The following is a 13,735-nucleotide window of genomic DNA, read 5'->3' as shown; positions in this document are numbered from 1 at the left end:
TCAGTTTCACCATCTGCTAATGACCTGCTTTGAAAAATGCTTTGAGAGATGTTGATGGAAAATGCTATATAACTGCCCAAACCAAATTCCTGCCTCCCGCCCTGGGAGTGTTGCGTGTTTGGATTCTGAATATGGTTCCTTGAGCCTGTCTCCACTTAATCCTTATAAGTGTAGCAATATTAGGTTTTTATCTCTAAATGTCTGCAAATGTTGATTTCACTGTGTACGCACAAATGATAAAAAAAATTTCCATAGATGATGATCTAAATGTACAGCTAGGCAAAGTAAGAAAAATGCTGCCTGAGACCTTAGTCTGATTTAAAGATATTTACTTGGTCTATTTTGACATGTCATGTTGACAGGCTTTGTTTGAATGGTTTTGAAGCTTTAACTTTTTGAATCTGTGTCTACTGGTGTTAAATAATTTATTGTCTGATCCCCCTTCCCCACTGAATAACTTCCCTCAGTGGTGAAAATTTAAGTTGATTAAAAACAGGAAAAACTGCTAATTCATCACTTAGATGTTTGAGACTGTTTAGGCTAATTTTGGCTCCTGATAGTAGGTGCTGAATTTTGAAACATTAGGACCCCACTATGTCAACATACTGTGTTTCAAAGCCCTTTAGAAATGTGATTGAATTTAACCTCACAACCCCCTCCTCATATAGGGATTATTGACTATTAACTCCATTTTTCAGATGGAGAAGCTGAAGCACAGACAGGCTAAGTGAGGTGGCCAAGGGCACATGGCTGAGTCAGTAGCAGAGATGGGAATGGAATCCAGGTGTCCTGACTCTGTCCCATGCTCTGTCCATTAGATTTCCAGAAAAATAAAGTCTTTTCAAAAACAAAAGAAGGCTTTTGGCAAATGCTTTTAATAAAATCTCTTGTTCTTAAAATCTTGCATCAGCTATCGCATGTGCACAGCTCAGCAAAGGGAAATTCTGATTAAAGCTTAGGGCATCCACCACACTGACAACTCCCCAAACTACCTGCTCTTCACTGTCATCGTTACCATGGTGGTGTCAGGAGAAACCCTTTGATGTGTGGGTAAAAACAGCCTCCTCGCCCTGAGGTAGTGTCTCTGCTCTCCTAGCTGCTGGAGGGTGCATTGCTTGGCAAGTGCCAGAACCAGAGGAGAGATTGTAGTGATGAGACGCCCCCTCTCAGCTCCCGCCCCTTGGAAAGCCTCAGTAATATCAAAGGGCTCCAGCATCTCTAGAGCACAGTGACTGCACTGCTGCTGCAGCACTACTTGCATTGTCTCTAAACTTACCATATGGGCCCTGTCGCAGCATCAGCACTCGCAGCTCACTGCAGCGGCCGGGGCAACAGCATCCCTAGCTCTGCCAGCACCTAGTTGCAGCACCATCAGCCCACTGCATTGGACTGCGGGGGAGCTGGCCACGCTCACCATGTTGGTGCTGCTGCAGTGCCTAACGCCAGCCCTGGCAGCACTCAGGAGACTGGAAAGTGGTGACCACCCAACTCCCCTGCGCGGATGCACAGGTAGGATTAAGTGTTCATCCCTTCCATCCAAAGCATGACTCAAGTAAAACAATACTTAATGCCCCACTTTTATTTATACCACACTGGGCATCGTTATATCCATGTGATCAATTCCAGCACCCTTTGACCTCGCTTCACTTTCTGCTCCCTACTCCATGATGCCTGGGGCTATTTTTAACATCCGGAAATGTCAAATAGCTTCCCGCTGAACATAAATAAATAAATAGAGCCTACCACAAAAATCTATCCCTTTCCCCTCCCACATTATGGATCCGCCACCAGATTACACAGCTCTAAGAAGTAAGACCGATAGCTTTATAAATTGTACCATAAATAACAAAAGTAAATAATTCAAGTCTTGGATCAGGGTCAGGAATCAGGATCGATATTTTATAATCCTTCCAGGATGGAAACACTTGCCATATCCATTGAAGAGCATGGGAATTCTCCCTTTACCACAGCATTAAACATCCTGCCAGGTTGTAAAATACTCAACTGTACCACTGCTGTCAAAAAACGTGGACCATAGGTCTGTTGTGAACAGGGCACACTTGTAATGAAAACAGCTACAAAAACAAGCAAACGGGCTTCCCCATAACTTGTGTTCCAGCTTTGTTTCTTTCGTTTAGCAGGGGCCATGCTCTGCCTGGACCTCTATATAGCGCACGCAGAGAAGAGGTGGCTGAAAAACATTGCAGTTAAACATATTACATCTGAGGGTACGTCTACACTGCAGGGACTCCCCCCCCCCCCCGGCCCCGCCTCCCAAAACTCCACCCTGGTCTCAGAGTCTGGGTCAACTGACTCAGACTTGTGCTGTGGGGTTAAAAAGAGCAGTGTAGATGTTCTCCTTGGACTAGAGCCCAGGCTCTGGAACCTGGTGAGAGGGAAGGGTCTCAGAGCCCAATCTCCAGCCTGAGTGGGAAAGTCTGTGCTGCTACTTTTAGCCTGTGCTGCGAACCTCACAAGCCCAAGTCAGTTAGTTAGAGCGCTGATTGGCTGCTGTGGTTTTTTTGTTTGTTTTTGTTTTTGCAGTGTAGACCTGCCATGTGATGCCCTGATTTATAGAAAGGCTGACGTAGATAATTTTTAGAATTTTTTTTGTCTGCCTCTGTTTGCCTCATATGATTTCTCTGTGGTACTTTTTTGTTTCTTTCTGAAGTTCTGCTGCTAACCTGTTTCTAAAACCATCCTTGAAACCCCCCTGTTAATTATTGAGTCTTTAGCATGCATGTTTGCATATATGACAACATTGCATGGTTGTTTTCTTGTCTGAGATAATCTGCTTTGCATTGGAGAACTGGTGGATGGTTACATGTCTGGCCACGTGCTTTCATTCCCACAGAGGGCTTGTCTACATCACAAAGTTGCAGTGCTGGTGAGGGGGTTACAGCACTGCAACTTAGGAGGTGTACACATCTGCAGGGCATCACCAGCGCTGCAACTCCCTGTTTGCAGCGCTGGCCGTACTCCCGTTTTGTCTCGGGTGTAGAGGATCCAGCGCTGGTGATCCAGCGCTGGTAATCAAGTGTAGACACTTACCAGCGCTTTTCTTGACCTCCGTGGAATAAGCAGGTATCCCAGCATACCTGAGGAAGCCTCTGGTAATCAGCAGGTCTCCTTCCCCGGTTTGCTCTCGCGTTCCCCGAACCCCCGTGCAAGCAGGTCTCCTTCCCTGCGGTTTGCAGGAGGGCTCGGGGAACACGAGAGCAAACGGCGGCGAAGCTGGTCTCCTTCCCCGGTTTGCTCTCGCGTTCCCCGAACCCCCCTTGAAGCCGCCCAACAGCGCTGCAGTGTGGCCACATCTAACACCACTTGCAGCGCTGGTTGCTGTAAGTGTGGCCACTCTGCAGCGCTGGCCCTATACAGCTGTACTAATACAGCTGTAACAACCAGCGCTGCAAAATTGTAGATGTAGACATACCCAGAGAATCCCACATTCAGAAAGGCCAATTGCCCTTCCCAAGAATCCAATCACATGGATGTAGTATTCCTGGGAATAATGTTCACAGAGCGGTAAAGACTCTGTAGTTTTAGAAATCTCACTTGCCAAGGATGGTGGTAGCACAGCGGTTTGTTGAGGAAAGGTATCATGCCCACAGCTACGCAGAATTTACAGGGAAACCTCTATCAAGCAAGCAACCCAAGGGACGAGCAAAATGACAGCTGCCCAGTGGACTAATAATTCTGACTAATGTATGTAGCACAACTGCCTTCTACTGCAGGGAAACAGAAGTGAGGCTATGCATGTCATAGACCCTGTATTGCAAACATTAATTCTGCTTTAGCAAGAGCAATGGAACCCTGTGAATTTGGCTCAGGGAAGATCTGTCCCTGTAGTTGCCCTCAGGTTCCAAGTGGCTGTGAGGTGCAGCATGTGGCATTGTGGTGTTCAGGTGACTGGGTGGATTTGCTACTTTTTGAACAAAAATTTCAAAGCATTTTACAGAGATGGGGCAGCCTTTCGACATAGTCTCTAAAGGCCAGACAAAATTGTGTTGGAAACCTTGGGACTGGTTTAAAGTGGTGGCTTAGGGCAGGGAGTTGCCTATTGGGAATGAGACCTTGGTGCAAGTTCTTAATGAACATAGCACTTGAAAAATGTATTAAGACTTTATTAAAACAAGTTGGGGCTTATATATGTTTTTCTCTTAAAGAATAAACTTCAGGTATGCAATGAAATATGAAAACCTTAAAAAACTGGCCTTGCTTTAGTTTATCTAAGGTCAGTTTGCACATGGATGCCCATGTTTGCACGGGTGTGAACGGTGTACTCTGTTGTGTATAGATTCTGCACTGTGTTCAGCTGTGTGTGTACACGTGCATGTGTGTAGGAAATAGTCTCCGTAGCTGTGGAGTAATTGAATGCTCTACGTTCTATAGATCACTTGCTGTAATTGGAGGAGGAAATAATAATACATATCATTAAAATCTCTGCAAATTCACTCACGTGACAAAGGTCATGGTGGCTTCATTCCTTTGATACTAATTGACATGATAGAGAATAGCATTAATATGACCTAGTCTCAGTCTATTCTGATAGTTTGTTCTACTTGATTTAACCCTTTTTTCTTCCTAAAAATCCTGGGCGAATTCATTGATCTTTACTCCTAGGCCATTACTATCTACTTACCTTCTCCTACAATGGGATATGGTTAATGCTACCAGTTCTAAACAGAAAGATACCTCCAGTGATTCATCAGGGCACAACAGTTGACTGGGAAACAGCAGACCCTGTAGCCCAGCTCCCCTGGCAGGGTTAACCTGCTAGCCTGGAGACAGGTGGGTGGGAACTAGCTAAGGTTGCACCTTCAAGAGTCTAATCCTCAAACTTTGAGGTAAAAAAGAAAGAGGAGTGAATGAAGCTGCCTCAGATCTCCTCTTCCTGACTCCTGCCAGGATTGTCACAGCAATATCCTGAACATGTGCTTTCCACAGAGGTTCCACTGGCACCTACGCACCAGAACCAGCTCAGATAAAATAACCTCTGCCCTGAATCTTCTCCCACGTCTGGATCTCAAACAATTCCTTCCCTTCCCCTAGGCTAAATGCCACATTCTGGAACTCATCACCCCTCCCCAGTGTTGCCTAGTTCCATAACAGGTGATGAACCTCAAGTCCATGGCTGCATCTAGAACTGAGCATGAGCCCTGAGATGTTAAGAGGGGTGTGTGTGTGTGTGTGTGTGTGTGTGTGTGTGTGTGTGTGTGTGTGTGTGTGTGTGTGTGTGTTCTCCCCGCCCCGCCCCCCTTCTGATTCTTGTCTCTGGCTGGAAGTTCTGAAATATACTATGAGAGAGGCTGTTTTCTTAACCATATCGGGGGGCGGGGGGGAGAACAGTCAGAAACCTTATGTAAGTGTTTGCTCTTGCATGGTTTCTAGCCCAAATTTGCAGACTCAGGACATTCATAGTGTTTGAATTAGCAACCAAACCTCCTCTCCAAACTTCAAGTCTGAATCTTGTAGACTGAGAGCTTCTAATACCACATCCCTGGGTGGGCTGTTGACAGTGGGAATGGAGCCGAGGGCTTCTTAGCCTCAACTATCTGAGCTAAAAGTACATTATTTGCTAGCCAAGGCTCGTCAACCTCTCTGTGACCCAGATGCTGCTAGAGGGGGACAGAGCACTGCACTGAGTGTAGGGCTGCCAACTTTCCAATTTCTCAAAACCAGACACTACAGCTATGGTCAGAATTTTATGTACCAAATACATAGCCACATGTACGCTATCCAGCGGGCCCAATACAGACTTGCCAGCGGCAGTGGAGAGACTAGCAAGATACAATTACAAATGGGATGGATGAGTGAGGCTAGGGGGAGAAGGGAAACTTGCTTTGACTTGCCTTTGTTGGCATACACTTCAGAGCAAACAGACCCTTCCATTTATTGCAGCATTGCTCGCCAAGGCAGAGTGCGAGCACTTGGAGGGAGCATCTGGAGGGAGCCCTGGGCCTAGGTTCTTCACAGTGTCCTGCCCTGACGTGCCACTGTGATAGAATGACTTCAGACTGACAGCTCAGGGGCTTCCTTTAGCAATTCCCCCCATCACCCCCCAGCAAAGCAAAACAACTTTGAGCTGCTGGGACTGGCTAAGGGGGCTTCCCAGCGCACGAGGAGCTGGTACCTTTACCCAAATCCCCCATCCACCAAAGGCTCAACTCACCACAAAGAGAAGGGGGAGGCTGAAGGGGACAGTGTCTCTCCTGCTCTGTCCAGCAGTGGCAAAGAGTTTGTATGGGGTGGGGAAACTTGCTGCAGCCATGCAGGGAAAAAGGACATGTCCCTCCCCAGCCCAGACGGGACTAGCAGTGGGGTGCCTCCATCTCTGCCCCTCTCTGGCTCTGGAGCCAGTGCTCTGGAGTTAAAGGGGCCTTGGGCTGGCTGGGGAGGTGACAGTAGAATTGCGGTAACCGGACTTTGGGTCTCCAGTCAATACTTCTGACCGGAGACCATGCAGGTCCTCTGAAAACTGGACTTTCCAGTCGAAAACTGGACACCTGGCAACCCTGAGTGGCATGTTGTGTACAAGCTCTCTGGGGCAGGGATTGTCTCTCTCTGACTTGTTTGTACGGTACCTAGCACAATCAGACTATAAACGGGGCGCTAGATACTGCTGCAATATAAATCTATAAAAAGCTAGAGGCTGGAACGAAGCTGTGTATGTCTTGTGTTTGAAAGCTAAAGAATAACCATTCATGCCACTGAGGTGATTGTTCTGTGTAGCCTGATCCTACACCTGGTGGCAATTTGTTGCTCTCCAGTGGCTGTTGCACTGCGAACTAGGATGGAAGTGAGGTGAGGTGGCTGAAAATGAGGTGAGATGGCAGAAACCAGTTTTCTGTCTAAATAAATAAATAAATGCGGTTTTGACCCAAATTCTAGGCACTACCACAATGCAAATAATTAATAGTAGCAGATTAAGAAATGAGGGAAAGAAAGAAGTGAGAATAAAAGCAAATGAGAGAGGCCAAGAAAATGGAAGGAGAGAAGAAAAAATGAAAGGAAAAGAAAAGAGGGAAGAGTGGAAGGAAAGAAAAGATAAAGAAAACTATAAAAGATAAAGAAGTGAGAGGGAAAGAAGAGAGAGGAAAAGAGGGTACTAGAAGGGGGAGAGAAGACTGAAGAGAATATAGATAAGTGTGGTGTTTCATGGTGTGTTTCCACAGGGCAGGGTGGGGCTGTGCAGTAGTGAGCCATAATTGCAATGCTCCAGGGGCAGGAGTTTTCCTCCAACTCACCCCCTGCTACTAGGAGATGCTGCCTCTAGAAAGGCCTGATGCTGAGCAACTCTAGCTTCCATGGACCGCCCTGGGAACTGCAGGTGCTCATCCCTGTGTTCCCTAGAGTGCCTGTCTGGCCCTAGGGAGGAGAGGCCATTTCACCTCGTGAACTCCTCCTGGGAGAGACAAAGGCCAGTGTTCAAAGAGAAGTGAACATGACTTTGGAGGCTGGAGTGGAGGATCACATAAGGTCAACCCCCTGAGCTGAATTTCTTTGAGTGTTTGCATTGTTTTGGGGCAAGATCCCACTTCTGCCTTGTGTGCCTGAATTCTTTAGACATCTTTTAAAAGCCTCCTCTTAAAGTATGCGTGACCTGAAACACTTCAACTTACACTGCTGGTAGATTAGAATGAACATGTTGTGTGTGTAAGGGATGCAGGCTCTTTGGAAGAAGAGGATATGGTGCCAACTCAGAGTTTGGCTATCACAGTCTTCAGCTAACAAGTCAAGGTTTGCCAGTTTTTAAACCCAGCCCCTCTCTGAATTGGAGTAGCTGGGAAACAGTCCAGATGGACTCTTTTCTTGCCCTGCCTTGTTGACTGGAGAGGATTCAACAATGAAACTTCCACTGACCTTCAATATTATCTTACCGCGAGTGCACCTTTCACCCAGCACTTTACTGATTCACTGATCCACTCTCAGCCACCACTTGGTCAGCTCTAAGTAGCTGATTAACAGGACACTGCTGTTTAGGACAGGAAGTGAAGAATCCAGTTGAAACAAAAGGAGGCACTGGTGTTGGGCTAGCATGTGTGCGTGCTCTCAGCCGCCAATGCTCTTAGGCAGTGTCACTAAATGATTAGTGGCCCTTATTGGATTTAGGAAAGATTCATTTCCAAATTGCTGTCTTCTCTGTAGTACTGGCTGATGCTTGCTAGTTGCATCAGAAAGTGAGATTCCCTGCTCAAAGTTGCACTAGAGCAGGGCTGCCGAGGGAGGGGAATTGCCCAGGACACTGCTGGGAAGGATTTTAGTTCCTGTCCAAGGGATCAACTAGTGTTCCTTTCTTTAAAGAAAAATAAGCTAATTTTAAATGATCCCCCCTACCTCCTCCCCCTGATGAAATAAATGCATGATTCTGAAGTCCTGGAGAACCTTTGAAGCTGTAGGGAAATCAGTGGAATAGGAGTGGATGGGATAATGGAGGAAGGGGTGGGACCCACATTTTAAAACAAGCTGCAGAGAACAGCCTCGGCCACTATTGCATTCACCCTGGCACTGACCCCGTCTGAATGCCTGGGTGCAAAGGAGGCCTTAGCCCCTGCTGCCTGTGATCTCCTGCATGTTATCCATCCCTCTGTCCTCGCTCCTACTTGATGTTGCAGGCCATGCATGGGGACTTTTATCTGTGACTAAATTCAGGCAAACCCCACTGAAAATCACTGTGGCCCCACCAAGCGCCCTGTGCAGCTGTAGCACTTTGTAGCACCCAGACACATTACACAAGCCCTCATTGGCCTGAAGCAGGAACAAGTATCCTCTGTGCACACAGAAGAGCCCGAACTTTTGCCCTCCTCCTTGAGGGTCCTAATTAGGTGCAGGGACAGGAGGGGGGATGCTGGTGGCCATGGTCTTTCTGATCCCCTCTTTCTGCAGTGGAGAACTCAGGTTCACCATGCCCCTCTGCCTGCACCCTGCTCCAGATCCCTCCCAGCTTATGTTTAAAAGCTGCCTTGGGTGCAAGCCTACCGTGGTCTACAGAGTGGGCAGGAGCATTGCCGTGGTGAGCCGCTCTCTATGCTCTCTGCCCTCCAGATCAGAAATTCAGGAGCTGAGATCATAGCAATAGTCTCTTTAAGGTGCCACCCTCACCATAATACCACACTGTGAAAGCAGGGCAGTGAAACACAGCACTATTCCACACACGCAGCCTCTGCTTTACATCCCTGTTGGTTTTTAAACTGCTGGATGAGGGTCTCTCTATTCCTCCACCAGAACTGACACATTCCTGGACATGTTCTTTGGATTCCCCCCTCCCACACATGTGCACTCCACCCTCATTCCTTTTCCAGCACAGCCAGTGCCTGCATTTCCTGCAAAACGATCACCATCTGATAAATGCACAAAACCCACCCCATGCTGTTGCCTTAGACCATCCTCTTATGGAGCTGGTGGGTGGCTTGCAGGTGCCCTAGGAGATGTTATCTGTGCCATATTCCCTGGAAAAGATGAGCATCACCCAGGGGTTGCTGAAAGTTAGCTTAGCTTAGAAATGGTTCCCTGAAATCCAGATAATTCTCTCCCCACCCCGAATCAAGGCGCAGAGAAGCAGAGAGACCACTTACCTTGGGCTGGATGACACGTGTGTTGATGTGTGTGCGCGTGGCATGTATGCAGGGGAGATCCTAGAGCCCTCGATGCTGCAACAACCTTCCTCTCTCCTGCCCCTCCTCCTCCTTCAGGCGAGTTCTTGCTTTGTGCTGCTGCTTGCCTGTGTGTGCCCAAAGCCACTGCAGCATCTCTGCATAAGGATGTGCTCCTCCCTCCCCGCCCTCCCCTGCTCATTTGCTCCCCCTCAGCCAGCACTCTGGGTCCCTGGAGAGTGGTCTCTCACTCGCTCAGTCTTTACCTCATTTGCCTTGGTCCAAGGACCAGTCGGAGAGGGAGGGCGATTTGCAGCATCATACATAATTCATGGTCTGCCTCAGCCTGAGCTGCTGCTGCTCTCATCAGCCTGGATCAGAAAACCCCTGCCCTGAATTCATAGACTCATAGAGTCTATTGAGAGAATTGATCGTCTCCGGCTCCTCACCCCATCAGTAGGGCAGAGGGAGGCACGTGGTGCGCGGGAGAAGCAAGTGAAGGGTTAGAATTCCAGGGTGTGAACTGCAAAATGAAGGGCTCCGTGTCCCAGGCTGGGATGTCCAGGTGAATTTCCCAGGGGAGGGTCATGCCTCACAAAATGTATTACCGGGTAATAGACACAGTGGAACCCCCTTAGACTGAGATCTTGAGGAACCCCACTGAGCAGGGCACAGAATTATGCAAGCCTTGAATTGTTGGCTCAACACCTTGTGACATGCTGCTGGTGAGGAGGATACTCTGCTTGCAGCCAAGTTTACTTGGAGCTGGGGAGGAAGGGAAGTGACTTTAGGTCTCAGGCCCATCTCTTAAATACATTCAGATCCAAGTTTTCCACAGGTATGGTGGGAGAGAGGGGCAAGTTCTGGTTCTGCCCCATTACAGAGAGAGGGCTAACATCAAAGCTCAAACTTCCTCTCATGTTCCCGGGGGGGGAGCTGGGGTTCGGGACTGTTTCTGCTGCCTACGGAAGCCGGAGTCTCTGCTTTGCACCAGAAGCAGATGCTGTAGTGATCTCAGCTGACATGCATCTTTGTAAATGTTATTTCTATCTAGGTGTATGTCTGCCCCCCATGGCAGGGGTGTCTGAGCACCTCACAGATAGTAATGGATTTATCTTCCCAGCAGCCTTGGGAGATAGGAAGGGAAGGATCGCTATCCCCAAGCTGCAGATGGGGGAGTGAGGCACAGAGCATTTAAATGACTTGCCCAAGGTCCCACAGGGAGGCTGTGGCTGAGCTGGGAATTGAATGCACATCTCCTGTTCCTAGCCCAATGCCTTAACGACGAGCCCATCTTTCCTCCTCTGTAGCTGTCACAGATACAAGGGGGAGGTGAGACATTTATCAAGGTAAAACAGTTCTGCATGTAATGTGGCAGGGATGCCCGTGAATTAGCAAATCTGCTCCACGATGCCCCGAGGGCACTGAAACCCCAGAGAGAGGGGGATTTCAACACACACTGCGTCCCAGGGGCCTGCGCACACAGTCACTGGTTGAATTAAGGTTCAAACCTTTTTCTTCCCCGCTAACAACTGAAAATATTTATCCTCCCCCAAATCAGAAATGAGATGAATAAGGAAAATAAAAGCAGAGTATCCCTCTGCCCCCACATTCAGGTCTTTCTGTTCACCTGTTTACATAGCCAGAGCATTGGAGAGGGCACTGGGACCCTGGTGTAAGCAGGTGTAAGGCCGCTGACTTCAACAGAGCTGTGTCGGTTTCCACGAGGCTGTGAATTTGGCTCATGAGTTTTCTCCACAAGCCACGGAGACAGGAGGCATCAGATGCAGCACAGGCATCAGGGCAGGGCTGCTCACCTTGCTTCCACCCTGGAGAGATCCCTCTGCAGGGCAAGACAGAAATTCACTCTCCACAGTCCATCAGTCCTTGGCCTCTCTGCTGAGACTGCCCAACTGGGTGCTGGTTGGTTTTATGATGTAGATGTTTGTCCCTGCAGGGGCTAGATTGAGATCCCAGACTCATTTCACACAGCCCTCCTCAAGCAGCTGTAGATAATAACCACTGGCTGTCGCTACCACCCGGAGTTGCATCACGACTTTGGCCTGGCCTCCTCCTCTGCTCCCCTGTGCTAATTAATATATTCCACCATGCTGCAAAGCACACGGTGAAACGGGACACTGCTGCCAGATGGGAACTCTCTGCGCAGCCCTGGGGGTGTGCTGGCCAATGATGAATATGCCCTGAACTCCCATCCGATGGCAACACAACTTAGGGTGGCTAATCAAATAGCTCTCGACTCAGACTGTGCACGTTTCTGGATTGGGAGGGAGAGAAAGGGGAAGGTTGCAGAGACCACCCCTCACTTTCTATCCATTCCATCTGGCCCTCCATGACTCCAGTATGGGATCATTAATAATGTAGAGACCAGGTTTGGGTCTGTCCATTCATTAATTACAGAAGAGTAATTAATGCATTAGTGTCTTTGTATTGATTGGCAGGGCTCCAGAAGTCTGGCATCCTCTAGCCACGTGGGAGTGGGAAGGAGGAAAGTTGTTTTGCAACTTAGTGAGTCCTCTACAAAACAGAAGTGCATGTGTTCTGTATTCCTCTCATGTATCTATCCGTTCCTCTGTCCTGCCAATTATGAGTTTGACTGGCTGAATTCCTGCAAGAGTGAATTCCCCAGGTTAACTGTATGCTTTCAGATGAGATGTAAACCCTGGGCTGATTGGTTTGTCTGTACTGTATCTGAGCACTAAGGGTAGTATTGAAAATCCCTTAGCCCTTTTTGCAGTATTTAGTGGTGTTAACCCAGTGTCTCTACCAAATTTTAACACAAGCATCTACATTCTGTCTCCTTAAATTCTCCCTCCAGATTCCAAATGGATACGAGATTCCTTTTCACTTCTTGCTCTAAACTGTTGTGCTGGGTTGCTGTGTGCAGTTCAGCATCTGCTTCGTTTCACCCCAGATATAGCTGCATTTCCTTGGTGGGTGGGTATACAGTAGAACCTCAAAGTTATGAACTGCCTGGTCAACTGCACACCTCGTTTGGAACTGGAAATGCACAATCAGGCAGCAGCAGAGACCATCCCCTCCAAAAGGCAGATACGGTACAGTACTGTCTTAAATGTAAACTATAAAAAAAAGGGAAAGGTGTTTTTTTTTTTAATTTGATAAGGAAACTGTTTCTGTGCTTTGTTTCTTTTTAAAAAAAGCATTTTTCTTCTGCTTAGTAAAGTTTCAAAGCTGTATTAAGTCAATGTTCAGTTTAAAGTTTTGAATGAACCACCAGAATGTTTTATTCAGAGTTAGGAACAACCTCCATTCCCGAGGTGTTTGTAACTCTGAGGTTCTACTGTAATTGGTCTATCAGCGTCTGGGTGAGCTTTTTGGACCCTTCAGGCTGACAGGTGCTGTCTGTCACTGGCACTTGTATACTAGAATGAGGGGCTTCACAGAAATAACATGGACAGATGAACATTGTTGCTGTTGCCACTCCCACACACAAGTGAAGTTTCATTCCATGGTGAGCAGGGGAGGATTATGAATCTGGATTTAAAGCAAATCTCTGCACACGTACAGGTCCGTATCCCACAACAGAAGGCCATTGATAACTGTTAATGGAGGGACTTGCCTAGAGGAAACCCACATCGAATGATTGAAATGTGAGTGAACTGCCGCAAAAGCCAGGACTGTAAATCAGCTGGAGGGAGAGAGGGAGAACCTGGTGACAGGTGAGGCCAGCGGGGTTATCTGGACAGCTGAGAATGCCGGAGGTTGAAGGGGCTTTTGTTTGGCCCACAGCAGGTGAACAAGCAAAGCTTCTATAAAACGAATGGGATGTCTTAGTGGGTTGGCAATGGGATATTCTCCTCTAGGACAGGGGATGGAACCGGACACCCCAGGCCAGCTCAGAGTGGCCCAAGTGAAATACATTTCTTGAGTCTCATTTCAGGTTCTGGCAGACTAGTGGCCACATCACTCATTATCCCCCTCTTAGCAGAGAGGCTAAAGCCTTGAATGGGCGGGCCATAGAGATGGAGATTGCTCCAGGTCAAGCCTGAAGCACAATGGCTGGGCAATATTGGAGACGCTAATGCTGCTGTCTGAGTTGCTTGTTCTGGGGATGGAACAGATGGAGAGAACAGGAGAAACTACTCTTATGGGCAACAAAGACT

At 47.9% G+C, this 13,735-nt stretch overlaps 2 protein-coding genes across 5 annotated transcripts in view; one reads left to right on the top strand and one right to left on the bottom strand.

The window, feature by feature from the left end:
* CNTN2 (contactin 2) overlaps positions 1-9,792 on the bottom strand; it is a 54,424-nt gene extending 44,632 nt beyond the window's left edge. For both annotated transcript variants that reach the window (XM_030561553.1, XM_030561554.1), the window contains exon 1: positions 9,576-9,792. The gene's annotated coding sequence lies outside the window, so the exon portion shown is untranslated. The remainder of the gene's footprint in view (positions 1-9,575) is intronic.
* Positions 1-13,735, top strand: part of RBBP5 (RB binding protein 5, histone lysine methyltransferase complex subunit) — a 118,182-nt gene that overhangs the window by 92,216 nt on the left and 12,231 nt on the right. The window contains exon 16 of one of the 3 annotated variants that reach the window (XR_004000250.1): positions 699-791. The exons of the other annotated variants lie outside the window; for them this stretch is intronic. The gene's annotated coding sequence lies outside the window, so the exon portion shown is untranslated. Of the gene's footprint in view, positions 1-698; positions 792-13,735 lie in introns of those variants that run through there. 3 annotated transcript variants of the gene reach the window in all.

Source organism: Gopherus evgoodei, chromosome 4 (assembly GCF_007399415.2).
Source record: "Gopherus evgoodei ecotype Sinaloan lineage chromosome 4, rGopEvg1_v1.p, whole genome shotgun sequence".
NCBI lineage: Eukaryota > Metazoa > Chordata > Testudines > Testudinidae > Gopherus > Gopherus evgoodei.
Note: the sequence above shows the minus strand (reverse complement) of the source record. Positions and strands in the feature narration are given on the sequence as shown.